The sequence below is a fragment of the Bos taurus genome, chromosome 6 (assembly GCF_002263795.3).
Source record: "Bos taurus isolate L1 Dominette 01449 registration number 42190680 breed Hereford chromosome 6, ARS-UCD2.0, whole genome shotgun sequence".
Taxonomy (NCBI): domain Eukaryota; kingdom Metazoa; phylum Chordata; class Mammalia; order Artiodactyla; family Bovidae; genus Bos; species Bos taurus.
The window spans coordinates 91,930,310-91,957,431 of record NC_037333.1 but is presented as its reverse complement, the minus strand read 5'-3'; the positions used below and the strand labels follow the sequence as shown (position 1 = coordinate 91,957,431).

Genomic DNA, 27,122 nt, shown 5'->3' with positions numbered 1-27,122 from the left:
TTGAAGTAACAAATAGCAATTCCTTTAAGTTTTCTAAGTTTTTATTTTGGGAACTAAAATTCCTAAAATTAGATGGACTGCTGCTGCTGCTAAGTTGCTTCAGTCATGTCTGGCTCTTTGCGACCCCATAGATGGCAGCCCACCAGGCTCCTCTGTCCCTGGGATTCTCCAGGCAAGAATACTGGAATGGGTTGCCATTTCCTTCTCCAATGCATGCATGCATGCTAAGTCGCTTCAGTCATATCCAACTCTGTGTGACCCCATGATGAGCAGCCCACCAGGCTCCTCTGTCCACAGGATTCTCCAAGCAAGAATACTGGAGTGGGTTGCCATTTCCTTCTCCATTAGATGGACTAACGGGTGGTTTTTTAAATTTAAAATATCTTAATGATATAACTATTGAATATAACCATCCTGATGGTTTCTCTGTTGCAATTTTAAGTTGTTGATGCTATTTGAGTAGCTTGAAACCTTCATGGATCTTGAGCAATGTACAATGCATTGTAGGTTGAACATTGATGTATGTAGTATCATTTATAACCAATAAAACAAGAGGCTGTATTATCGAAATATTTAGGGTCATACAGAATAATACATAGGGTTATGCAAAAACTGGACTTAGCCTGAAGTTTCCTCCCCTCCATTATCACACTAATAACATGGGATGTTAACTAGGAGGTACAGCAGAAGAACTGGGGTTTTTTTTTTTCCTCTATGTTCCTCTCCTGTGAGTGTTGAAAAACCATGAAATGGTCAAAAAGGAGACAGCAGGGACTTCCCTGGTGGTCCAGTGGTTAAGAATCTGTATTTCCAATGCAAAGGATATAGCTCCAATCCCCAGTGAGGGAACTAAGATCCCATATGCCGTGTGGCAAGGCCAAAATAAAAAAGAATAAAGAGAAATTACATATTTAAAAAGGGAGATGGCAAGAGAGGTTAGAAAAAACAGAAGTTGCAAGAAATACAAATTGAATAGCGTATCCCTTAATTAACCAAATAAGTGAATGCAGTGGAAAGTGAAGTGAAAGTGGTGTAGACTCTTCATAACCCCATGGGCTATACAGTCCATGGAATTCTCAGGCAAGAATACTAGAGTGGGTAGCCATTCTCTTCTCCAAGGGATCTTCTCCACCCAGGGATCGAACCCAGCTCTCCCACATTGCAGGTGGATTCTTTACCAGCTGAGCCATCAGGGAAGCCCAAGAATACTGGAGTGGGTAACCTATCCCTTCTCCAGCAGATCTTCCCAACCTGGGAATCGAACCACAGTCTCCTGCATTGCAGACGGATTCTTTACCAGCTGAGCTACTAGGGAAGCCCAAATGCAATGGGAGTTTCCTTTATTAGTTTGCTTGGGCTGTCATACAGAGTACGTCAGATTGGGTGCCTAATCAACAGAAAATTATTTTCCTGCAGTTTTGGAGGCTAGAAGTCGAGGATCCAAGTGTTGACCTCGTTGGTTTCCCTTGAGGTCTCTCTCCTTGGCTTGTAGTCTGCCTTCTCTCTCTGTCTTCGTATCATTTTGCCTCTGCACTTGTCTGTGTCCTAATTTCCTCTTCTTAAAAGAACACAAGTCATATTTGATTAGAGCCCACTCGAACAGGCTCATTTTAACTTGATCATCTATCTTTAAATAGGTGACTTTAAATCTTGTCTTTGAATATAGTCACATATGAAGTACTGGAGGATAGGACTTCAACATATACATTTTAGGAGGTACCAAAGCTCAGCCCACGACAGGGTCCTGTCCAAGCCATCTGTTGAAAACCACCAAAAATTCCATTTATCCTATGCAAATCATCTTTTTAAATGCATCAAAGAACTGAGAGGTTAAAAAATTATACATATACACACATGGGCCAAAACCCAAAGTGAAATGAAAAACTAGGCAAATAAACAAAGCAGTGAAACTGGTTTCACTTTGAGGGCACTTGTCAAAACCTGGTGACTTTAAGCACCTTAAGTTTTGATTTTTCTGTAATTTTAAGGGAGCAAAGAGGAGAATAGAACCTACCCAAAGTGAGGAGTCTAATTAAAGCGCACCTAAACCAAAGGGATGAACACCCAATGTAAGGTGAACTAGAAATAAGCCAGTCCCCTACTCATGCACCAGTTCATGGGATCACAAGGAGAACTGTCACACGTAAACCATGGCATTGAGTAGAGGGAAAATTATTCCTTCTAATCATACACAGTTACAAACCAGCCTCAAGTAGTTCTCTAGCCTGTATTTATAATTCTTCTGTTGCCCTTAAACCCATAAACCCTAGAATTTAAACTAGTCTGAGCTTGGTCTCACCCCAAGGTGTCTGGCAGAAGTGTTCTGTTATTGACTGCTGGATAAAATCCATGTTCCTCCCAACTTGGTATCATACACCAGCAGGATTATTGTACTCACAGAGTCTCCAGGTTAAGAATTTGGAAAAAGCACAACACAGACAATTTTACTTCTTCCCCCAATGTATCTGTTGGCTATCAGAGAAGACTTGAAGACCAGGAGGTGACTCCAAGGCTAGAACTGTAATTACCTGTAAGCTAGTTTATCTGAAGTTCTGGTGGTTGATACAAGTTGTTGGCTAGGACTTCAGCTGAGAATTCTCTTGGTGAAAATACCTAGATTTGATCTTTCCATTGGCTACATGGGCTTTCTCACAGCATGGTGGCTGCTTCAGAGTGCAACACATCTATAGACAAGTAGGGTTAAATTGTTCTGCCTTTTATCTCCCAGCCTTGGAAATCACATGGAATCACTTCCATGGACATTACAGATCTTCCCAGATTCAAGGAGAAAGAACAATGACTTCGTTTCTCCATGGGAGGAATGTCAAAGTCACATTGTAAGAAAAGCATGTGGAATGGGAGATATTGTGACTGCTATCTTTGAAACCTAAAATTCACCATCCAGAAGGATATGAACCAATAAAAAAGATACCAGCTGACAGTTTTAGAATTAGCCATGAATTCCAAGCCAGATATATAAGAGGAAATCCAGGCCTAGATATATCATAGTGTGGCGATCCAAAAACAAAGAAAATATTTAAAAGTCTATCCTTCCCAGGAGTAACAATTACACTAACATCACACTTCTCAGCAATATATGAGAGTCCTAAGGCAGTAGAATAATGTCTTCAAAGATGTCATCCTAAAATTATAAACCTGGCAAAACTATCATTCAATAATGATGATGAAACAAACACATTTGCAAAAACAAGAATATGCAGAGTTTATCACCAATAAATCTCAACAGAGGATGGTCCAAAAGATTGAAAGAAGAAAAGTGAGTTGAAATGGAAAGACTAAAATGCAAGGATGAATGGTGAGCAAAGAAAGTAGACAACTCTAGATAAATATTGACTGTGTATTATAAAATATATTCATATCACATATAAATATATTTACCTATAAAACAAATATACCCAACATAAATCAGGAGAGGGTAATTGAGCAAAACGTTTCAAAGATCCTCCTCTTGTTTAGGAGGGAGTTAAACATTCAGAAAACTAAGATCATGGCATCCGGTCCCATCACTTCATGGGAAATAGATGGAGAAACAGTGGAAACAGAGTCAGACTTTATTTTTGGGGGGCTCCAAAATCACTGCAGATGGTGACTGCAGCCATGAAATTAAAAGAAGCTTACTCCTTGGAAAGAAAGTTATGACCAACCTAGATAGCATATTAAAAAGCAGAGACATTACTTTGCCAACAAAGGTCTGTCTAGCCAAGGCTATGGTTTTTCCAGTGGTCATGTATGGATGTGAGAGTTGGACTGTGAAGAAAGTTGAGCGTTGAAGAATTGATGCTTTTGAAGTGTGGTGTTGGAGAAGACTCTTGAGAGTCCCTTGGACTGCAAGGAGATCCAACCAGTCCATTCTAAAGAAGATCAGCCCTGGGATTTCTTTGGAAGGAATGATGCTAAAGCTGAAACTCCAGTACTTTGGCCACCTCATGCAAAGAGTTGACTCACTGGAAAAGACCCTGATGCTGGGAGGGATTGGGGGCAGGAGGAGAAGGGAATGACAGAAGATGAGATGGCTGGATGGCATCACCAACTCGATGCACAGGAGTTTGAGTGAACTCTGGGAGTTGGTGATGGACAGGGAGGCCTGGCCGTACTGTGATTCATGGGGTCACAAAGAGTCAGACACGACTGAGTGACTAAACTGAACTGAACTGAAAGATACTATTGCTGCTGTTGTTTAGTTGCTAAGTCATGTCCAACTCTTTGTGATCCCATGGACTGTGGCCCTCCCAGCTCCTCTGTCCACGGGATTTCCTACCACTGAGCCACCAGGGAAGCAAGATGTTATTGGGTTGGCCAAAAAGTTCATTTGGGTTTTTTATGTAATATATTATGGGACAAGCCTGAACAAACTTTTTGTCCAATCCAGTACATGATAACTTTCTAAAGTCACCACTAAAATAATAGAAATGGAATGAATAAGATAAGAAAAATCACTCAAGTATTCAAAAAAATAGTCAAGACAGGAGAAAAAAAAACATAAATAGTGGGAGACATTATCTAAAATAACATCTTAGAACTAAATCATTCTGGTAATCTCAACAAATATAAGTAAATGGGCTAAATGCTCCATTTAAAAGAAAAAACCCACAACCCAGCAGACTACATAACAGCAACAAAATCCAGCTATGAGCTGTTTACATGTTTGCTGGCTCTTCTCAACTCTATCCTGCCTGGCTCTGGGGTCAGCTCTATGCTCTGCATCCCTGGAAATCTTTCGAGGTCTAACTTCTGCTTGGGTTTGGCCAGAAGCAGATAGTGGTAATAGACCACAGGTCGGGGAAGAACGAAGTAGGGTATCAGTTCCCCTCGTTTCCCTCCCTGCCAGGACAGTGTTTTTCAGTGGTTGTGTTATCTCTACTGAAGACCACTGATCTTGCAGGTGCTCCTCTCCCAGTAACAGTTTATACTGGGTTCCACTATTACTGTTCCCTTTCTTTGACCTTTTTGTGCTTAGAGTACAAATGCTTTTCCCTGTTTCTAATGCCTGGGTATGTCACCGTCTTTTATTGGTTCCCTTAATGCTGTCCACACCTCTGTAAAGAATTTCTTCATTAAATTGTCTTCAATTAGCATTTTGAGTGCACTGCCTATTTCCTGCCAGGATCCTGACTCACAGAAGGAGACACACCTAAAACATAAGGATTCTAAAAGATTGACAGTAAGATGTTGAAAATGTTATAGCATGCAAATACCAACCCCCAAAACATTAGACTTTAAGATGAAAAAACAATATGAGATAAGACATACATGATGAAAAATTCAGTTAGTCAGTGATAGAGCATTACTATCATAGCGTCAAATGATATGAAGTGAAAAAAATTGAGAGGAGAATTAAATAAATCTTTCAAACCTAGAGTAAAAAAGATAAAAATGATCTGCAAATAACAATTTGTTTTTTTAAAGTACACTAAACATGGAGACTTCCCTGGAGGTCCAGTGGTTAAGACTCCATGCTTCCACAGAGGAGACATGGGTTCAATCCCTGATCAGGGAACTAAGATCCCCTATGCCATCCAAAAGGAAAAAAAAAAAAAGTACACCATACATTTGAATAGCTTTATAAAAGGCATTTATTTTTTCTAATTTTATGTTTTTTAGAGTAATATAATCCTTAGTTTGTATTTACCTGAGCAGAAATTGGTTGGCAGCAGAGATAGGAAAGCAAAACTGTGGAGGTGGTCAGAAGAAACCAGTTATACCAGAACACAAATGGACAAGAAAATGGTAATTTATGATACAGAAGCTAAAAATGACTAAATAAACAAATGGAAAAATGTTCAACCTCACTAGCAAAGAAACAGAAAATAAAACCATACATTATTTTCACCGATAAAGTTAACAAAAAGTTCTTTTAAAATTAGATGTAATACCCAAAGCTATCTAGGATAGAATAGACACTGCTATGTGCTGCTGGCAGGAGTAAAACTTAAGTTATTTAGCTTATGACAGTTGACCCAATAATTCCATTTCTGGGAATCTAGAAAATAGTTTGAATTAATGATAAAGATTCATGTACAAAAAGGGAATGCTGTTGATAATATACATATTTTTTAAAATAGGAATGCTCTTCTCTTTCTTTTCCCCTTTCCATATCTTTCTCCCTGCCATTCAGTTGTTCACTTCTTGAGCAATTCAACCACAAGCCCATTAGACTGAGGCTATACGAGGTAGGTGTCCCTGTGGGTGAGTTGGGGGAAAGCCATGGTAGCCCTTATGGAATGGCAGACAAGCACTGGAGAAGAGGGTCACTGTAGTTCATTGACTCAGCTCAGAATGCAAGAGCCCCAGCAGTGAGAGGAGAGCATCTGTGGGAGGGAGAGAGAGAGCCTAGAGCAGGGTGTCATAGCCCAGTCAAGGTGAGGAGGGCATTTACACGGGTGAGAGTGTGGTGGCTATTAGGGAAAACAGTTGCATATAGGGGATTGATCAAATAAGTAAATATACTGAAGATAAGGAAGCCAGGTTTCTCATTTCTAGAGAAACAAGTTACAATTATTACAATATATACAGGCAGAACATAAGAATGAGATATTGGCTTAGAATTGGGGATATTGTTGTCAACTCCTGGCTCTTATAAAAATAGATACAAAACATAAAAATAAACACAGATATAAACACATGTATGTATACATACATAGTCTGTTATGAGGGTCTAGGAACAGTGTCACCCTTATAGCAAGGAGCCCACTAGTGCCTAGATGTTGGTTTCTAAATATTCTTTTCCAGTAAAAGGAACCAAGGCTCTTGAGAGAAACAGATGAGTCCAGTGCTGGGGCAGGGAATGTACAATAAGACTGGAGTATCTCTGCCAGAAAAAGTGAGGGTGGGTTCAGAGAGTAATGGGAACATTTCTAAAGAACACATAAATCATTGACGAAGCTACGAGTCCATACTTATTCAAGTGATATAAACAATTGGATGAATTGACTCTTTGAAAAGAAATGACTCTTTAAATATTCTCTAAGTATCTCCATACAAAATATTTATTATTTATAAGGGGGAAGAAAAGTACCTGTGCACTGGAAAAGCCTGGCAGACATCACCTTCATAAAGTTATCAAAGTTAATATCACCAGTGATGGGGCAAATTGAAATCATGTATCTGATAGGGTGCAATGAGAGGAATACAGCATTGCTTCTGAAAAACACCTACCAAAGATGCATGACTGAATCCAACTGTGAGGAAAGATCTAACATACTCACTTGGAGGGGCGTTTTATAAAATAACTAACTTGTAATCTTCAAAAGGATCAAGGAAATGAAAATCAAGGGAAAGGTGAGGAACTGTCCTGGGTTGAAGGAAACTGAAGAGACCTGACAACTAAGCATAAGGATTTATTCTGAACTAAATCTTTTACTATAAAAAAATATGGTTTTTCCAGTGGTCATGTATGGATGTGAGAGTTGGACTGTGAAGTAAGCTGAGTGCCGAAGAATTGATGCTTTTGAACTGTGGTGTTGGAGAAGACTCTTGAGAGTCCCTTGGACTGCAAGGAGATCCAACCAGTCCATCCTAAAGGAGATCAGTCCTGGGTGTTCAATGGAAGGACTGATGCTAAAGCTGAAACTCCAATACTTTGGCCACCTCATGTGAAGAGTTGACTCATTGGAAAAGACCCTGATGCTGGGAGGGATTGGGGGCAGGAGGAGAAGGGAACGACAGAAGATGAGATGGCTGGATGACATCACCGACTCGATGCACATGAGTTTGAGTGAACTCCGGGAGTTTGTGATGGACAGGGAGGCCTGGCGTGCTGTGATTCATGGGGTCGCAAAGAGTCGGACACGACTGAGCAACTGAACTGAACTGAGTGGATCAACATTACTTTCTTAATGTTGGTAGTTGTATTAAGGAAAATGTCCTTGTTTGTGGATATTATACACACTAAGGCATTTAGAGAGATGAGATGATTAAGCATCATGTTGGCAACTTATTCTCAAATGATTCGGTGGGGGGAGTTATTTGTTCTATTCTTTCAACTTTCTCTAAACTTGAGATTGTTTGCAAATAGTTTTTAAATGTAGAAACAATCTAAATATCAAATAGACCAGTTCCATAATCTGGGTCCAACTTCTCTAACTTCATCTGTCATCGATCCACCAGGCACCCATCCCAACATTCAATCACCCCATCAATGATCTCACATACTACACATGTAGTTCAATTTGGCTTGACCATATTTTGTCTCTTTACACAGGTGAATAGGTTTTATTTCCTTCAAAATTTGACTCAAAAGACTTCCCCTAGAATATGGTTCTCTCTTCCTCAGTGTGATTAGTTGTCCCTTCAGCTCTCACAGCGTCTGGGGCTTCTCTTGATCTTACAGGGTGCACTTCTCACTTATCATCATGAATGCACTCAATTCTATTCTTGCCTGAGCTTCTTGAAACAGAGATTATGTCTTCCTTCCTTTTTTTTTTTTTTTGGCCACATGCAAACATTCCCTGAACCAGGGATGAAACCTGAGTCCCCTGCAGTAGAAACAGAGTCTTAACCACTGGGCCACCAGGGAAGTCCCAGGGACTATTATTCTTTGTCCAATAATCCTCATTGTCTGACATTGAGTAGGTTCTCATAAAACTTTGTGAAATCAAAGGATAAACAAATAAACTCGTCTTCCTGCAAATACAGTCAGTCCTTCCTTCATAATCCATTCCCAATGGAATAGCCAGACTGACTCATGCCTCTTTCTCCTGAAATGTCTCTCTAGGGCTCTCTACAAAGCCTAACATTATGCCAGTTGCAAAAGGAAACTGTTCAGATTCACTTTCATTGAGCAGGCTATGAAGGGTGAATTTGGAGCTAAGAGGCAATAAATTAATAACTAACATAGAGTATATAGTAATTCTTTTAGGATTTATTAATTAATAGAGTATAAAGTACCAAAGACTCTAACTTCAGAAATCCCTTAAAGTACGTTGATATTTTATTAATTAGAACCAGATCTATAAGAATCACAGTATGTATCTGAGCCACTGTGCTTTTTTAATAGACATATACTACTTGATAAGCCTACGGATTTGGAAATCTCTGACACACCAGCAAGAAGATCACCATTGCTGAGTGTGGACAAATTGAATATCTTTGACTTGTAGGGAAAAAAACTTCTGATTGTATATTTACAGGACTCTCTTGAGGATTAAAATACTTAACCCATGTTAAAAAGAACTCAGGATAGCAGTCAACACAAAGCAAATACTCAGAACATATTAGTTGTTGATTTTGTAGTTCTTACTGATTGGAGCCACATTCTAAGTATTTATCTGTTTGGCTGTGCCAGGTCTTAGTGGTGGCAGGCAGCACCTCTGGCTGCAGCATGTGGATCTAGGTCCTTGGCCAGGGATTGAACCTGGGCCCCCTGCATTAGGGGCATGGAGTCTTAGTCACTGGACCACCAGGAACTCCCAGAGTCACATTTTAGAACCACATGATATTAGCAATATTCTAGAAATCTTAATCCCTCCATAGGAATGGGGGAACCTGGAATTTGAAGACAAGTTAGGTGACTGTTGAAATAATCTTGGCCTATGAATGGCACCCCACTCCAGTACTCTTGCTTGGAAAATCCCATGGATGGAGGAGCCTGTTAGGCTGCAATCCATGGGGTCGCTAAGAGTCGGACACGACTGAGCAACTTCACTTTCACTTTTCACTTTCATGCATTGGAGAAGGAAAGGGCAACCCACTCCAGTGTTCTTGCCTGGAGAATCCCAGGGTCAGGGGAGCCTGGTGGGCTGCCGGCTATGGGGTCGCACAGAGTCGGAAACGACTGAAGTGACTTAGCATAGCATAGTTAAATCGGGGTGGGGTGGGGGGGGCAGTACAACAATGAGAACAGAAAGAAAGAACTCTGAGAAGTGAGTTTAAGAAAAAATAATTGAATTCAGAAAGTAATTGCAGTTGAGGGGTCTAGAAAATGGAGGCATTTAAAAATAACTTCAATAATTTAAACTCTTGAGATCAAGAACTATAGATTCCATTGGAAAAAATACTGACAAATGGGAGGAAAAATCTACTTGAGGAGAGTGAAATCATATTGGATTTGAGGAAGAGGAGATCATTGGAAATCCAAGTAAAATATTTAGTCTAATTGGAGAGATAAAGGACTGCACTTTAGTTAAATGAATAGGACAGCAAGTATATAAAAATTATCTGAATATAAGTCATAAACAAAGTAGTAACAATTGATAAGCTTTCTGCTTTTAAAAAAATTGTTATGGGAAAAACCAAGGTTTGACACATCAGGAACACCCAGAGTTAAATTGTAGGAGAAGGGAGAAGAACCAATAAAGGAAAAATGTTCTCAGAAGCAAGAGGAAGACAGGGTAGAGCCCTGCTATGAGCAAGATACACTATGTACTCTGAGAGGCAAGATTAGACATGAGAGCAGGCCATTATATAGACTACTTTTAGTAACCTGATGATACATGGCCATCTGAGGAATGCAAAGAAAGCTGATACAAGACCTTCTCAGTAAAAAAAAACAAAGAAAAGAATGAGGCAAGGCTATTTGCTGAGAGAGATGAAAGAGGATGTGATTGAGTGCTTAGTTGTGACCTTGTAAGAAAAGATATGGAAGTTTTGAGGAGCGTTAGTGGCTCAGCTGGTAAAGAATCCACCTGCAATGTGGCAGACCTGAGGATCCCTGGGTTGGGAAGATCCCCTGGAGAAGGGAACGGTTACCCACTCCAGTATTCTGGCCTGGAGAATTCCATGTACTCTATTGTCCATGGGGTTGCAAAGAGTCGGACATGACTGAGCGACTTTCACTTTCTTTCTTTCTATAGAGTTGTGAGCAAGGATGAAAAAAAACAAAGGATGGCGTGCTCCCCCAGGACTAGTGGGCGGGAGAACTATTACCTTTCCCAGGCCTGGAGAAGAGGGAGGAGAGAGCACTTACCCAGAGAAAGCTTTTGGGAGAGGACCCCCTGCAGGAGTTGTGGGCCTTTAGGTAAAGGGATATAGCCAACCTGCAAGACTGGTAAGGAGGAAGCTGGGAGTATAAATGATCTGACCTCATTTTCTCTTGCCCTGTAGATTTCAAGTAAAGGTTGAAACCTTTGGTATCTAGAGGACCAGGGAGCCAGATTGTTGGAATCTCATGGGACAGCTTCTTATGGCACGTGCATATGTACATGCTAAGTTGCTTCAGTCATGCCTGACTCTTTGTGATCCTATGGACTGTAGCCTTACAGGCTCCTCTGTGCATTGGATTCTCCAGGCAAGAGTACTGGAGTGGGTTGCCATGCCCTCCTCCAGGGGATCTTCCCAACCCAGTGATCAAACCCAAGTCTCTCACGTCTCCTGCATTGGCAGGTGGGTTCTTTACCAATAGCGCCATCTGGGAAACACTTCTTATGGCACAGAGGAGGGTAAAGATGGTAGGAAATGGATCCAGTGAGACTTTAAAAAGAGTGGAGAAAGTTTGGCAATGCCACTGTTAGAATGGAGTTGCAAAGAGTCAGATACAACTGAGCGACAAACACACACACACACACACACACACACACACTGTCAGAAAAGGGATGGGGAGCCAAGAGATGAAAAAAAACTGCCAACCTTCTCTAGAAGATCAGATTGATGATAGTCAATACTTTAAAATAAAGGTACTTATAGCAGAAATCAACACAACCTTGTAAATCAAATATACTTCAATAAAATAATTTTTAATTTAAAAATAAAATGAAATAAAGGTAGTTATTTTTATATTATTACAAGGATCACATGTAGTCATTGTAGAAAATTTCAGAAGTATTAAAATCAAAAAAGAAAATGAAAATTACCCCAAATCCCACTCTTCAATGGTAATCACTTCTAATATTTTTGAACACACATCCATTCTTTTTTATACACACAAAAAAATTTTAAAACAAAAGGAGACTACATTGTACGCCCCTGAAACCATCTAAAGTTCTTTGGAAATAATAATAAACAGAAACCAAATCAGATCAACTTAAGTATTGGTTAATTAAATGTTTACTGACTGCCTACAATGTATAGAGTTTCATAGCACTTAAAAAGATAGATTGTGATTTTATGGAATTTACATTCTAATGGAGAGAGACATTCAGTTCAGTTCAGTTCAGTTGCTCAGTCGTGTCCGACTCTTTGCGACCCCATGAATCGCAGCACACCAGGCCTCCCTGTCCATCACCAACTCCCGGAGTTCACTCAGACTCACGTCCATCGAGTCAGTGATGCCATCCAGCCATCTCATCCTCTGTCGTCCCCTTCTCCTCCTGCCCCCAATCCCTCCCAGCATCAGAGTCTTTTCCAATGAGTCAACTCTTTGCATGAGGTGGCCAAAGTATTGGAGTTTCAGCTTCAGCATCATTCCCTCCAAAGAAATCCCAGGGCTGATCTCCTTCAGAATGGACTGGTTGGATCTCCTTGCAGTCCAAGGGACTCTCAAGAGTCTTCTCCAACACCACAGTTCAAAAGCATCAATTCTTCAGCACTCAGCTTGCTTCACAGTCCAACTCTCACATCTATACATGACCACAGGAAAAACCATAGCCTTAACTAGACGAACCTTTGTTGGCAAAGTAATATCTCTGCTTTTCAATGTGCTATCTAGGTTGGTCATAACTTTTCTTCCAAGGAGTAAGCGTCTTTTAATTTCATAGCTGCAGTCACCATCTGCAGAGATTTTGGAGCCCCAAAAAATAAAGTCTGCCACTGTTTCCACTGTTTCCCCATCTATTTCCCATGAAGTGATGGGACCGGATGCCATGATCTTCATTTTCTGAATGTTGAGTTTTAAGCCAACTTTTTCACTCTCCACTTTCACTTTCATCAAGAGGCTTTTGAGTTCCTCTTCACTTTCTGCCATAAGGATGGTGTCATCTGCATATCTGAGGTTATTGATATTTCTCCCGGCAATTAGTAAGCAAATAAATTATACATAGTATTTTAGGGGGTCATAAATGATGTAAAAGAACAAAGTTGGGGCTGGGACTTTTTTGGTGGTCCAGTGGCTAAGATTTCGCCTTCCAATGCAGAGGGTGTGGGTTCAATCCCTGGTCAGGAAGTTAAGATCCCACATGAATTGTGCCCCAAAAAACAAAACATAAAACTATAAGCAGTACTGTAATGAATTCAATAAAGTCTTTTTAAAAAAATGGTCTGCATAAAAAAAAAAAAACCTTTAAAAAGTAAGTAAATAAAAAAATAAAGCTGGGGAAATGAATAGAAGCTAATTCAGTTGTCCAGGTGAGAAACAGTGGCTTGGATCAGGAAGAAATAAGGGAGGAAGAGCTTGAGAGCTGGATTCTGGATGTATTTCCAGCAGAGCAGATGGACTCACTGATGAGGGCACACAGGGAGTCCAACTGTCCCTTCAGATGCACCTGCTCCTCCCTCCTGGGCACTGGTGATCTGACCTCCATGGACCGCACACTTCGACTCTCCTATCCTCCTTTGGTTGGGTTCAGACAATGAAGTGAACTGGAGGGCGGCAGACCAAGACAGAAATGTTTATTCTGGAGGGCGGGAGACCAAGACAGAAATGTTTATTCGCCTGACACCTGCCCTGCCAGGCTACAGTATGGCAACACTGCCCTTCTCTCCTGTCAGGCAGCTGTCTAGGACACCACAGCTCTTGCTGGTTCTGGTAAACCCTGCTCATCCCTGCTTTGTTCCAGCTTTGGGTAGCAATGGCTTCCCACAGTGATCCCTTTTGGGTGCTTCATCATTCCTTATTACTTTCCCTGACCACAAGGACTTCCCAAGTGGCTTAGTTGTAAAGAATCCACCTGCAGTGCTGGAGATGCAGGAGACATGGGTTTGATTCCTGGGTCAGGAAGATCCCCTGGAGAAGGAAATAGCAACCCGCTCTGGTATTCTTGCCTGGAGAATCAAACAGACAGAGGAGCCTGGCAGTCTACAGTCCATGAGGTCACAAAGAGTTGGATGTGACTGAGCAACTGAACAACAACACCTTTTAGTGTGCTAATTGCATTCTGCCAGGACTCTGAGTGACACAGGATGTGAGAAAAAAAGAATCAGAGATGACACCCAAGTTACTGGTCTGAGCAGCTGGAAGAAAGGGTTGTTATTTGCTGAACTGAAGGAAAACTTGATAGTGTAAAAATGAATTCATGGGAAAGACAGGGAGTAGCTCACAGAATAGAATCAAAGGCAGAAATACAAAGGAGTGGGTTGAAGCCCCTGGCCTGCCGAGAGCTCAGGATGGAAGCTGGCGATGATTGATCAGAGCTTCTAAAGGGGAAAAGGGTTCAAAGCCTTTCATTGAAGGGAAGAGGCCAGATGTAGGCTCTAACTGTTTAAAGGTGGGAACAAAACTATTGATGACTGCTTGCCTGGGCTGTAGCATTTAGCATGCTTGAGGCCTTGAAGAAACTTGATACTGCTAAACTTCCTTCAGTGCATGAGACAACTCTTTGACAAAGAATTACTCAGTATATAGGTTATCGCAGAGTCATGAAAAAGCTCAGCTGTATGTATATGTGTAACTGAATCACTTTGCTGTACACCTGAAACTAACACAATATTGTAAATCAATTATACTACAATCTCCAGTACTTTGGCCACCTCATGCGAAGAGCTGACTCATTGGAAAAGACTCTGATGCTGGGAGGGATTGGGGGCAGGAGGAGAAGGGGACGACAGAGGATGAGATGGCTGGGTGGCATCACTGACTCGATGGACTTGAGTCTGAGTGAACTCCGGGAGTTGGTGATGGACAGGGAGGCCTGGCGTGCTGCGATTCATGGGGTCGCAAAGAGTCGGACACGACTGAGCGACTGAACTGAACTGAACTGACAATATAAAATAAAAATAAAAAAAGAAAGGAAACTTCAAAAATCAAAATAGATGACAATGAAAAATAGATAAATAGGGAATTCCCTGGCAGGTCAGTGGTTAAGACTCTGCACTTTCACTGCTGAGGGCACGGGTTCAATCACTGGTTAGGCAAAAATATAAATAAATAAAAAGAATTAGCCCAAAACACCCATAGGGTTCAGGCTGAGAACCCCTTCTCTGTATGAAGGTTGCCAAGGACTGTTTCAGTTCTTTTTTTTTGGCCGTGAGGCATGTCTTAGTTCCTCAACTAGGTATGGAACCCATGCCCCCTGCAGTGGAAGCAGAGTCTTAACCACTGGGCCGTCAGGAAAGTCCCTGTTCTCCAGTTTCTATGTCTTAGAAGCCAGGTCAGATTATGCTAGATACAGGGCCTCAAACTTTATTGGAAACCAATTTTTAAAGTGACTGTGGCAAATATATGGGTACTGTCCGAACAGGCTCAGTAAACAGTTGGAAATTTTTGTCTGAGAGCCTGGAGCTGAACTTGACAACACGATGGCAAAGTGCAAGTGTGCAAACAGACACAAAGCCCCTCCGTGTAGTGCAGGTTTATTCATCGCTTAAACAGAGTATTCTGTATGTGCTCAGTTTGCAACTGAAATTAATAAGGCTGTAAATCACATTACAGCTTTCAAACTCATGCAGGAATCTTTCCAGGGAGCGGAGAGCTATGGCATTGTCTAACGACGGGTTCTAAAGCAGGCCTACCAAGAAGGCTGCATTCATGGGCCACAATATGCTTTCTGTGTCCCAAGGATTCTCCTGGGACAGCCTGACTTACCTGGAGGAGGTAGACAGACTCACTGGAGAAGGCAGGCTACGCTCCAGACGTGCCTTTGTTCTTAGCACAATGGTAAGTCTGAGAACCCGGGCCTGGCCCAGGGCCAGGGAGGCTCTGAGAGCAGATTAAGAAGGTGCACTCTGCCCACGAGCCTCAGGGCTTAGATGGCTCAGTGGTTTCCTAACATTCTGCCAGAGAGAAATATTTTTTAAAGTAAGAATTTTTTTTTCTTTTTTGCCATTTGGAGCTAGAAAGTTTTCTGTTGAAAAAAAACATGACTCATGTCCCAAGAAAGCTCCGTTCTAGAGAATGCTACAAACTTCCTTGACTGACATATCTCCCCAAACACTTAGAATCTGATTTCTGATTCCCAACTCCGAGGTGATGGTTCTTCCCTTTATTTTCCTGGTCCAGGAAGACCTGAATCCTCAGGAGGAACCAGTCTTCGGGGTAGAGAATATGCAGCTGTGTCCCAAGAATTTGAATTCCAATTATTAGAAAAGTGTGATAATATGATGGTTTCCCCCGTCTCATTTTTGCTCCTCTGGAAGTCCCCTAAATTAACTCAAAAGTATTTCCCTGAAGCTATAAAGTCAGGCTTTTCCCCCCTCCTTAAGACAAGAATGTTTTAACTGTAAATATGAATTCTACAGAGATTGTGCTTGAGTACTACAGTTAACCCTGTCAAATTAGTTCTGTAATTCAGTAAACTCCATTAACTGATATTTTTCTATCACAAATAAATATGTAGGTGATTTCTTCAGATATGTATGTTTTGAACTTTATGCATATTAGCAATCAGTTAATGTGATAAGACCATTAATTCACTCACAAAATTGTTCTTAACTCATAAGCCTAAGCAAAGTTTATTTATACTATTATTAAATTGCTGTGGGTGTGCATGTATTATACATATACATAAAAATTTGTGAAACACATGCAATAAAGTACAGTCATCACAGTATTGGAGTTTTTTAACTTAGTCTCACTTTTTAAAAGTTACATTTAGTATTCATACGTTTACTCTTATTTTATGATATGGAAAAATGACATCCTTGGGGCATTTTCTCCTTCAAATAATGTAAATATCCTGTGAAATATTATGATATTGATTATTATCTTTGTCAGCTTCTGCTTTTCCTTCTTTACATTGGTTTATTCTTTCTGGTTACAAAACAGCTAAATTAAAATGTAAGTTTATGACAAATTTCTGTTAAACCTTGTATACAAAAATCGTAGTCTTTCTTTCACACAGTAGGAATAACTGAAATTCCTAGTAAATGCACACACAAAAATATATCATTAAAATCTTATTAATTCACTACAATAGTCACTTCGTTCACTTCACAATGTAGCCTTCAGATTACCAGCGGATGCAGGTGCTAACATGTAGGTTTAGAAACTTACCCCAGAAATTCTGATTTAGTTGGTCAGGAGTGGACCCAGGAATTTGCTTTCTTTTTTATTTTTTCTCTCAGTGTGGTAAGTAGCACTCTTACAACATCTTTTTTACATGTGTGGGTTTTTTTCTAACTTAATTGAGGTATGATTGACAAATAAAATTGCAATATATTAAAAGTGCATAATGTGATTTGATTTCACTTTAATTGTGAAAAGATTCCTACACTCAAGTTAATTAACACATCTGTTACCTCACAGGGGCTTCCCAGGTGGCATTAGTGGCAAAGAACCCATCTGCCAATGCAAGAGATGCAGGTTTGATCCCTGGATTGGGAAGATCCCCTGGAGGAGGAAATAGCAACCCACTCCAGTGTTCTTGCCTGGGAAATTCCACGGACAGAGGAGCCTGGCAGGCTACAGTCCATGGGGTGGCAGAGAGTTGGACATGACTGAGCGCGCGCATGCGTGCGTGTGCGTGCACGCACGCGCGCGCGCACACACACACACACACACACACACACACACACACGGCTTATATCACTTAGCATAATTCCCTTCAGGTTCATTCACACTGTCACAAAAGGAAGGATTTCCTTCTTTTTTAAAAGGCTGAATAGTATTCCTGCATGTGTGTGTGTGTGTATGTGTGAGTATCACACATACACACACACACACATTTTCTTTATCCATTATCTGTTGTTTAGACTCTTAGCTTGTTTCCATACCTGGCTATTGTGAACATTGTTGCAATGAACATTGCTCTGGCTAGGATTTCCAGTACCATGTTGAATGAAAGTAGTGAGAGTGGTCATCCTTGTCTAGAAATCTGTATTTTAAGAAAATGACTGCATTGTATGCCCAATGAAACTTAAGTACCATTTATTTAAAAGATTTCTGTTGTGTTCCTTTGGTCATTTGAAATAGAGAATTAATTTCATACCTAATTTTGATAACTTAATAACTTTATATTCTTATTTTTCTTCAAAAGAGTTTCTAAAACTGTATAGATTTCAAGCCCACAGAAACCTCAATCTACTCCTGCTGTAGGTAAATTTGTAATATATACTTTTGTGTTTCTAAATGATATCCATGGGTAATTAAAGAGAACATGATGGAAAACATGAGAGATTTCAAAAGGAGATATGAAAAAGCAGTGTTCAAAATAAGAAATAAGCCAGGGATTAAATGTACCACATGTCCAGAAGCTGATACCAATTTACAAGCATCTACAGCTGCCAATTCTTGAACATGAATGCGTGAAAGCAGTAGGCAGCAATTATCTGGTCAGGGGAGCAGCTGACCTAATTCCTCCGAAGGATCATCCCCTGGTACCAGTTATGGTAGTTGGTCAGACGATATTCTGCAACAGATGTTTAACTCTTATCATCCCAGGACTAACTCTGTTCAGCCCAAATTTGGACTTGAGTTAAAAACATAAAAAAGATGATGTCTTTTCTAGATCTATTGGTCACCTTTCCACTTACTATCCATTCTAAGAGACTGCCTTCTACGCTTTGGTCATTATTTCAGATGAATCTACTTTCCTGGTTACAACTGCTTGAACCAGGTAAAGACAGGATTCAGACTGAGCTGACTGAATGTTCTCAGTTCAGAAGTTGGACCAAAATATAGATTGAGGCTGTTCATATTGTGCAGAGGAGCTCTCAGCTGTGGGAATGTTGGTGCAAACATGATGCTGTGGCAAATAGAAGCCTCGTGTGAGAACTGGTGAGGGGGAGTGAACCTCAAAAAGCCGTAGAAAAATCAAAAATGCCTGGAGTAGAGGAGAAGGAACAAATGGATACACCCAGAGAAGCAGAGATGAGAGACCATCTGATCCCAGAAGCTATTGGATGACTTTCTCATTCCTGTGAAGCAGGACTCTGTATTCTTCAAAGTATAGATATCCTTCAATAAATACCCTTTCTACCTCTACTTAAAATGCTGAGTTGAGGGAATTTCTGTTCCCATCAGCAGAGATCCCTCATGGAGACAATGGTGTACTTACCAGCCTCCGTTTTCAGAGTAGTTAAGGAAGGAAGCACGCATCCTGTGGAATGTGCTAACGTCTGCAGGCTTCCTGTGCGATGCAGGCAGAGTGCTGAAGCTCGGCCTGATGAGCATCAAAGAAGCAGGAGGTTGAGGGTCAATAGGGCATGAAGCTAGAATAATGAGGACCCCGAACAGGAAGGCTCCCTACCTACAAAAAGTAAAGTGAAAGACATTCAAAAGTATGGAGATTTTAGTTACATTAGCAAAGGGACACATTCAGCTTCAGAGTCTTACTTGTATTGGTTATATCTTTAATATGTTATAGTGTTAATGTACATTCAAGGTATAGTGGCTAAAGAGTCATAATCTGGCTCTTTGTGACAGTACAGAGGTTACACTTTTTTGCAGGGAAGTCAGCATGGTTAAAACTCAGTATTAAAAAAATAAGATCATGTCATCTGGTCCCATCATTTCACGGCAAATAGAAGGAGAAAAGGGGGGAACAGTGACAGATTTCCTTTTCTTGGGCCCTAAAATCACTTCAGATGGTGACTGCAGCCATGAAATTTGAATATGATTGCTTCTCGGTAGGAAAGCTATGACAAACCTAGACAGTATGTTAAAAAGGTCCATATAGTTAAGGCTATGGTCTTTCCAGTAGTCATGTATGGATGTGAGAACTGGACCATAAAGAAGGCAGAGTGCCAAAGAATTAATGCTTTTGAATTCTGGTGCTGAACAAGACTCTTGAGAGTCCCTTGGACTACAAGGAGATCAAACCAGTTAATCTTTTTTTTTTTTTAACTTTACAATATTGTATTGGTTTTGCCATATATCAACATGAATCTGCCACAGGTATACATGTGTTCCCCATCCTGAACCCTCCTCCCTCCTCCCTCCCTGTACCACCCCTCTGGGTCATCCCAGTGCACCAGCCCCAAGCATCCAGTATCGTGTATCAAACCTGGACTGGTGACTCATTTCATATATGATATTATACATGTTTCAATGCCATTCTCCCAAATCATCCCACCCTCTCCCTCTCCCACAGAGTCCAAAAGACTGTTCTATACATCAGTGTCTCTTTTGCTGTCTTGTATAAAGGGTTATTGTTACCATCTTTCTAAATTCCATATATATGTGTTAGTATACTGTATAGGTGTTTTTCTTTCTGGCTTACTTCACTCTGTATAATAGGTTCCAGTTTCATCCACCTCATTAGAACTGATTCAAATGTATTCTTTTTAATGGCTGAGTAATATTCCATTGTGTATATGTACCACAGCTTTCTTATCCATTCATCTGCTGATGGACATCTAGGTTGCTTCCATGTCCTGGCTATTATAAACAGTGATGAACATTGGGGTACACGTGTCTGTTTCAAGTCTGGTTTCCTCAGTGTGTATGCCCAGCAGTGGGATTGTTGGGTCATAAGGCAGTTCTATTTCCACAAACCAGTTAATCTTAAAGGAAGTCAACCCTGAATACTCTGGGAGGACTGATGCTGAAGCTGAAGCTCCAATACTTTGGTCATCTGATACAAACAGCTGACTCAATGGGAAAGACCCTGATGCTGGGAAAGATGGAAGGCAGAAGGAGAAGAGGGCAACAGAGGATGAGATGGTTGGATGGCATCATCAATTCAATGGACATGAACTTGGGCAAACTCTGGGAAATAGAGAGGGACAAGGAAGCCTGGCTTGCTGCAGTCCACAGGGTTGCAAAGAGTTGGACACTGCTTGGCAACTGAACAACCACAGCAGCAGCATAGTTATGACTACTGCACCTTGGACTGAGATCAGATCAAAAAGTTTTGCTTTACTTTTTTCTTCCTACCTGCACCCCTACCCCACTCCAAACACTAGTAAGACTATCAGGGGAACTAGGATGGACATTATGCATCTGCCAAAATGCCAACTGCTAGCTCTTTTATTTTTTATTTGTTTTTATTTTAAATTTTATTTTGGGCTGTGCTGGGTCTTCATAGCTGCCCTCAGGCTTCCTCTAGTTGTGGTGAGCAGGGGCTACTCTCTAGATTTGGTGTGTGGGCTTCTCATTGTGGCGGCTTCTTTTGTTGCAGCTCTTGGGCTCTAGAGCGCAGGCTCTGTAGTTGTGGCAATGAATGGGACAGCTGCCCCGAGGTATGTGGGATCTTCTCAGACCAGGGGTCATATGCGTGTCCCCTGCATTGGTAGGTGGATTCTTAACCACTGGAACACCAGGGAAATCCAGCTGTTGCTTTTTATAAACAATTTTTTAATAGATCTAGATCATATTAGTGTGGGGCAGAGTTTGCTAATCATCTTCTCAATATCCTTTATCTCCCATACTACTAATAACAGTTTAAGCTGGATGCAAACATACCCAAAGACTGCATAGGAAATAGAATATAAGCAGAACTGATGTATGCAACTTCTGGGCTATGTGCTTCTTCACTCTTACCCCTCCAAATGGGATGGCTTCAGTATGTGATTGTGAGCTAGCTAATTCTCAAGCACAAAAATGAAGCTAACTCCTTAACGATGGGAAAGCAACAAGATGGACAAGGCTCTATATGATAGGGCCTCTGGTGTTTGTATTTTTGAGTATGTTGTTTCAACAGCCTAACCAGTGTCCTAAACAAGGCCATCATTATGCAGGCCTTCAGATGATTCTCTCCATATATATTGGCACCTGACATAAATCTAGGAGACAAGCACAGAATATTTCTAGAGAGATGATTGACATCCCACTCTACAGTGAGCCTATATCAAGGGCAGTAGACCAAGGTCTGGGAGTTGAGACAGATGTGCTAAGCCTTCCATAGGATCTTAGAATAAAAGAGTATTTAACAGTCCTTAGGAAAGTGGGAACTCTAAGTATGTCCTAAGAATACTTCTGGAAGTGTGATAAGAGGTACAATTTTAAGTAAGTTCAATATGACTAAACAAGGGACTTCCCTGGTGGCCCAGTGTTTAAGACTAAATTCCCAGTGCAGAAGGCAGTTCAATCCAGTTCAATCCCTTCTTGGGGAACTAAGATCCCACATGGAAAAATTAAACAAGAAGATTAAATAAGGAGAATAAGAAAATAAGGAGAATAAAAGCACAAAATAGTTGACAAGTTACATAGTTTCCTGATGATGATAAATTTTTTTATGATGTTTTGATGTTTCCCTCAGGGAAGAAATAATTTGGGATCTCCAAAAATGTATAACCTAGTAAAGACTTGGAGAAGGCAATGGCACCCCACTCCAGTACTCTTGCCTGGACGATCCCGTGGACGGAGGAGCCTGGTAGGCTGCAGTCCAGGGAGTCGCTAAGAGTCAGACACAACTGAGCGACTTCACTTTCACTTTTCACTTTCATGCATTGGAGAAGGAAATGGCAACCCACTCCAGTGTTCTTGCCTGGAGAATCCCAGGAAAGGGGGAGCCTGGTGGGCTGGCATCTATGGGGTCACACAGAGTTGGACATGACTGAAGCGACTTAGCAGCAGCAGCAGCAGTAAAGACTAGAGGCCAAGGTCCTATTAGAAATGCAATAGGAAGCTTTTGCTTTACTTAGAAAAATTTCAAACCAGGCCACTGGAAAATGGTAGACTTGCCTATGAGTTTGGGGCCATTTGCTTCCTTTCTATCTGGTCTACCTCCAATTCTGAAGAACAGTAAGTACAACAAGCCCAGTCCAACACTGGGCCAGATAAAAAACGCCTTCTGAATTAAGAGCTCTATGACTTCCTGGGTAATTTCATTCCAGAGGTATACAGAAATTTCTAGTTTTGTTGCACAAAATATTTGTATAGTTGTTCCCAACTTTCCCTTAAAATCAGGATCACTGCATATATCCCAAAAGGCATATACTTGGTTTTGTAACATTATCTCCTGGCTTTGTGGTCACTTGATATGTAGTCCAAGGCCTTGGAGAAGGGCTTCCCTGGTGGCTCAATGATAAAGAATCTGCCTGCAATGCAGGAGATGTGGTTTCGATCCCTGGGTCAGAGAGATCCCCTGGAGAAGGAAACGGCAACCCTCTCTAGTATTCTTGCCTGGGAAATCCCATGGACAGAGGAGCCTGGTGGAATACAGTCCATGGGGTCACAAAGAGTTGGACACAACTTAGCCACTGAACAACAACAAGGCCTTGTAGACAGCTGATGCTCAGTAAATATTCAGCTATTTGTTTACTGAGTCAGAAAGAGTTTCACATAACTCCAGCTTTTACTAGTAAATGTAGCTGGCAAAATCAGCTGAAACCAGCAACAGTCTAGACCATACCATGCCATGTTTCAATTGTGCCTTTGAGAAATGATTGCATGCTGAGTCTCAAAGAATTTGCTGCTGCTGCTAAGTCACGTCAGTCGTGTCCGACTCTGTGTGATTCCATAGATAGCAGCCCACCAGGCTCCCCCTTCACTGGGATTCTCCAGGCAAGAACACTGGAGTGGGTTGCCATTTCCTTCTCCAGTGCATGAAAGTGAAAAGTGAAAGTGAAGTCGCCCAGTCGTGTCCTACTCTTTGTGACCCCGTGGACTACAGCCTACCAGTCTCCTCCGTCCATGAGATTTCCCAGGCAAGAGTACTGCAGTGGGGTGCCATTGCCTTCTCCCAAAGAATTTGAAAGGTACTTAAAATTCACTTTTTAAAATGTCTAGTCTCAGAAGAAGAAGAAACAGAGACTCTACCAAAATGACATCATTTCATCGACTTACCAGCAAATACAACGTGGAGTGGTGTTGCTCTGGCCAGGATACTTCATCCCAGGAGATAATTCTTCCCAGGAGCTTCTCTGAGGGTCTAATTTAGAAAAGAGACTTGACAAAAAAGCTACTCTGTTGCTGTTGTTGTTGTTCAGTCACTCAGTCATGTCCCACTCACCCCATGGACTGCTGCACAGCAGGCTTCCTTGTCCTTCACCATCTCCCAGAGCTTGCTCAAACTCATGTCCATTGAGTCGATGATGCCATCCAACCATCTTATCCTCTGTCACCCCCTTCTCCTCCTGCCCTCAATCTTTCCCAGCATCAGGGTCTTTTCCAATGAGTCAGCTCTTCGCATCAGGTGGCCAAAGTATTGAAAGGACTATAACACCAGCCAAGAGAGGGCCCCTTCTTCACTTCACACCGCCTTTACCTAGACCAACGTAGACATTGACCACAAGAGACCGGATCCAACATCAGTCAGCCACTGAGAAGGGACGATTGTAAGTCCAAACTCTGAGACAGTGACCCCCAAGTGTTGTGCCGAGGTCAGTACACATCTGAAGAGAGCCTGCAGGGCAGCTGAGCCAAAGGAACCAAGCAGATAACAAAGAGATGGGATTCTTTTGAAGACTGGCAAAGAGATCAATTGAACTCCTCTAGGACCTGCCAAGAGAAAAGAAGAATTTGGAGTTCTGGAGGAATTGGGGTGCCTCCAATTATATAGGGGGAGCTCAAAGCCAGAAATTACTGTTGTCATTACATTTACCCCCCCAAGCTGCTGTGGAAGATAAGGATACACACTAACTGCAGTGTACTTTACTGAATTTGTTTTTACTGAATTTTTAAATGTAAAACATAGACTTTTACATTACATGTTTATAATAAATGTATACATTTACTCAACAATACAAAAAATAGAGTATTGAGTAGACACTCTACCCAAAAAACCTTTTGAGAACCTTTCCCATTGTTGGTTTTTATACTAATTTAAGGCTTTTCCGGTGGCTCAGTGGTAAGGAATCCAGCAAAGCAGGAGACAGAAGGAGAAGGATTCCATCCTTGAGCAGGGAAGATCCCCTGGAGGAGGGCATGGCAACCCACTCCAGTATTCTTGTTTGGAGAATCCCATTGACAGAAGAGCCTGGTGGACTACAGTCCATGGGATCACAAAGATTCAGACATGACTGAATCGAATGAGCATGTGTGCACTGTAACTCTTAATGTTAGGCATAATTTTAGTATTATGATAAAGGATCCTGGCATTGTTAGCATGGAAAATTACATTTTTGTCTCACTTCCTCTGTTTAATGTATACCTAACTTATTGTGGCTCAGTTTGATCCCTGGGTTGGGAAGATCCCCTGGAGAAGGGAAAGGCTACCCACTCCAGTATTCTGGCCTAGAGAATTCCATGGACTCTATAGTCCATGGGGTCACAAAGAGTCAGACAAGACTGAGCAACTTTAACTTTCAACTTTCCTTTCAACTTATAAAAATCAACATATACTCCCTAACATCATTTTATAACTTCAATTTTAATTTAGCGACTAATGAGAAGTTGGTGAATAATCCCTTGGCTTTTGAACAGTTTTAAAACTAAGGCAGTAACATATTTTAAAGTCAGGTAATGAGATACTGATACATACAAGATGTATAAATATAAAAACAACGTTATTAGTAACATGGGCTTGTTTTTTTCATTTGGACAAGATTCCATTTCTATGACCTTAGCTGTAAATTTCTATAGTAGGGAATATGGTGCATATATTATAACGCATGTGGGAGTAGCTGTCAAAGGAAGCCTGTTCTATATTCAACAATTCTCTGAGTGGGAAAAAAAAACTGACTTGGCATTCAAATCAATCTTTTAATATTCATTACTGATTTGTATGTACACTGTAAATTCCTGATAGTGGTCAGGAGGCCAAGTTACAATGGACTTATAAAAACTGATCAGTGGGCCTCTCTGAAAGTCTTGATGGAAGAGTTCTGATATAATGGGAGAAAGGGAAAGTCCATAGAAAACTGCAGTTTCTTTAGCATAAAGCTTGATTTCTCTCACAATACTTCTCCAGCATTATTTTTTTCTCCTTACCCAACACTATTCTTAAACATTCAGAAGACATTTTGGATTCAGGAATGGAAATTATAGAGTAGTGAATTTTGAGTATGTAATTTTTAACTCTAAAATGCAGGTGGTTATATGATTTATGTCAAAATAAGCTGATCATTTTCTAAGATTTAAGTCAAAATTAGCTGGGTTGATGCAAAGAGTACCTTGTATGGTTAGATCTTTCGGAGACCTGGGTTCGATCCCTTAGATCTTTCGGAGACCTGGGTTCGATCCCCGGGTTGGGAAGATACCCTAGAGAAGGAAATGGCAATGCACTCCATTATCTTGCCTGGAGAACCCCATGGGCAGAGGAGCCTAGCAGGCTACAGTCCATAGGGTCCAAAGAGTAGAACACAACTGAGTAACTCAACACTTTCACTTTCACTTTGGATCTTAGTTTCCATTATCATGGTTCAAATGAGCAGTATATAAAAAATAACTCTCTGAAATATGCAAAGGAACATAACTAAAAGGGGATCATTCCTTTGGAATGGAGTACTTAGAGAATTTATAAATATACCTCCACTGGCAATCTTTCAAGGCAAAGTAAGAAAACTATCAATATTTCTCCAAGATGGTTTAAGTATAACTTTATTAAAAATAGAACGATTACATAAACTATCAAAATCTCCTATCATTGACATATTTGTGTTGATATAAAAGAAAATAAAAGAAACTGATTTTGGTAAAACCTTTATTTGGTCTTTCATGCTATTAATGAAGCCCTTCTCTGAAGATGGAATTCACACTTGACTGAGTTTGTAGGATGATCAGTATAGCAACAGGAGATAGAGGAGAAAGAGAAGGAACACAGAGAAACACTGATGCATTGAATTTTTCCTTTTTTAGGAAACTAGCTTCTCCTCTGAATGGTGTTGATGTCTTTACTCACACAAAATCTGCTCATCAGCTGCTGCTGCGGCTGCTAAGTCACTTCAGTTGTGTCCGACTCTGTGCGACCCCACAGACAGCAGCCCACCAGGCTCCACCATCCCTGGGATTCTCCAGGCAAGAACACTGGAGTGGGTTGCCATTTCCTTCTCCAATGCATGAGAGTAAAAAGTGAAAGTGAAGTCGCTCAGTCGTGTCCGACTCCTATCGACCCCATGGACTGCAGCCTACCAGCCTCCTCCGTCCACGGGATCCTCCAGGCAAGAGTACTGGAGTGTGTGCCATTGCCCTCTCCGGTTCATCAGCTAGAACTCACCAAACCACCTAGTGGTGTTATCCACCTGCTGGGTGTTTTGAAGCTCACAAATTATATCCTGCTGTTCTTAAGAAGGAAAGCTGAAAATGTGCTATTATC

General features: G+C 41.0%; 1 long non-coding RNA gene across 4 annotated transcripts in view; it reads right to left on the bottom strand.

Annotated features, from left to right (window-relative positions):
- LOC101901983 (uncharacterized) overlaps window positions 1-27,122 on the bottom strand; it is a 50,038-nt gene that overhangs the window by 12,123 nt on the left and 10,793 nt on the right. For 2 of the 4 annotated variants that reach the window (XR_009494930.1, XR_009494927.1), the window contains 3 exons: window positions 23,714-24,367; window positions 19,041-19,232; window positions 3,516-13,505 (listed from right to left, as the gene is read on the bottom strand). This is a non-coding gene — a long non-coding RNA (uncharacterized lncRNA). Of the gene's footprint in view, window positions 1-3,515; window positions 13,506-19,040; window positions 19,233-23,713; window positions 24,368-27,122 lie in introns of those variants that run through there. The other 2 variants (XR_009494929.1, XR_009494928.1) reach the window with 2 other exon arrangements.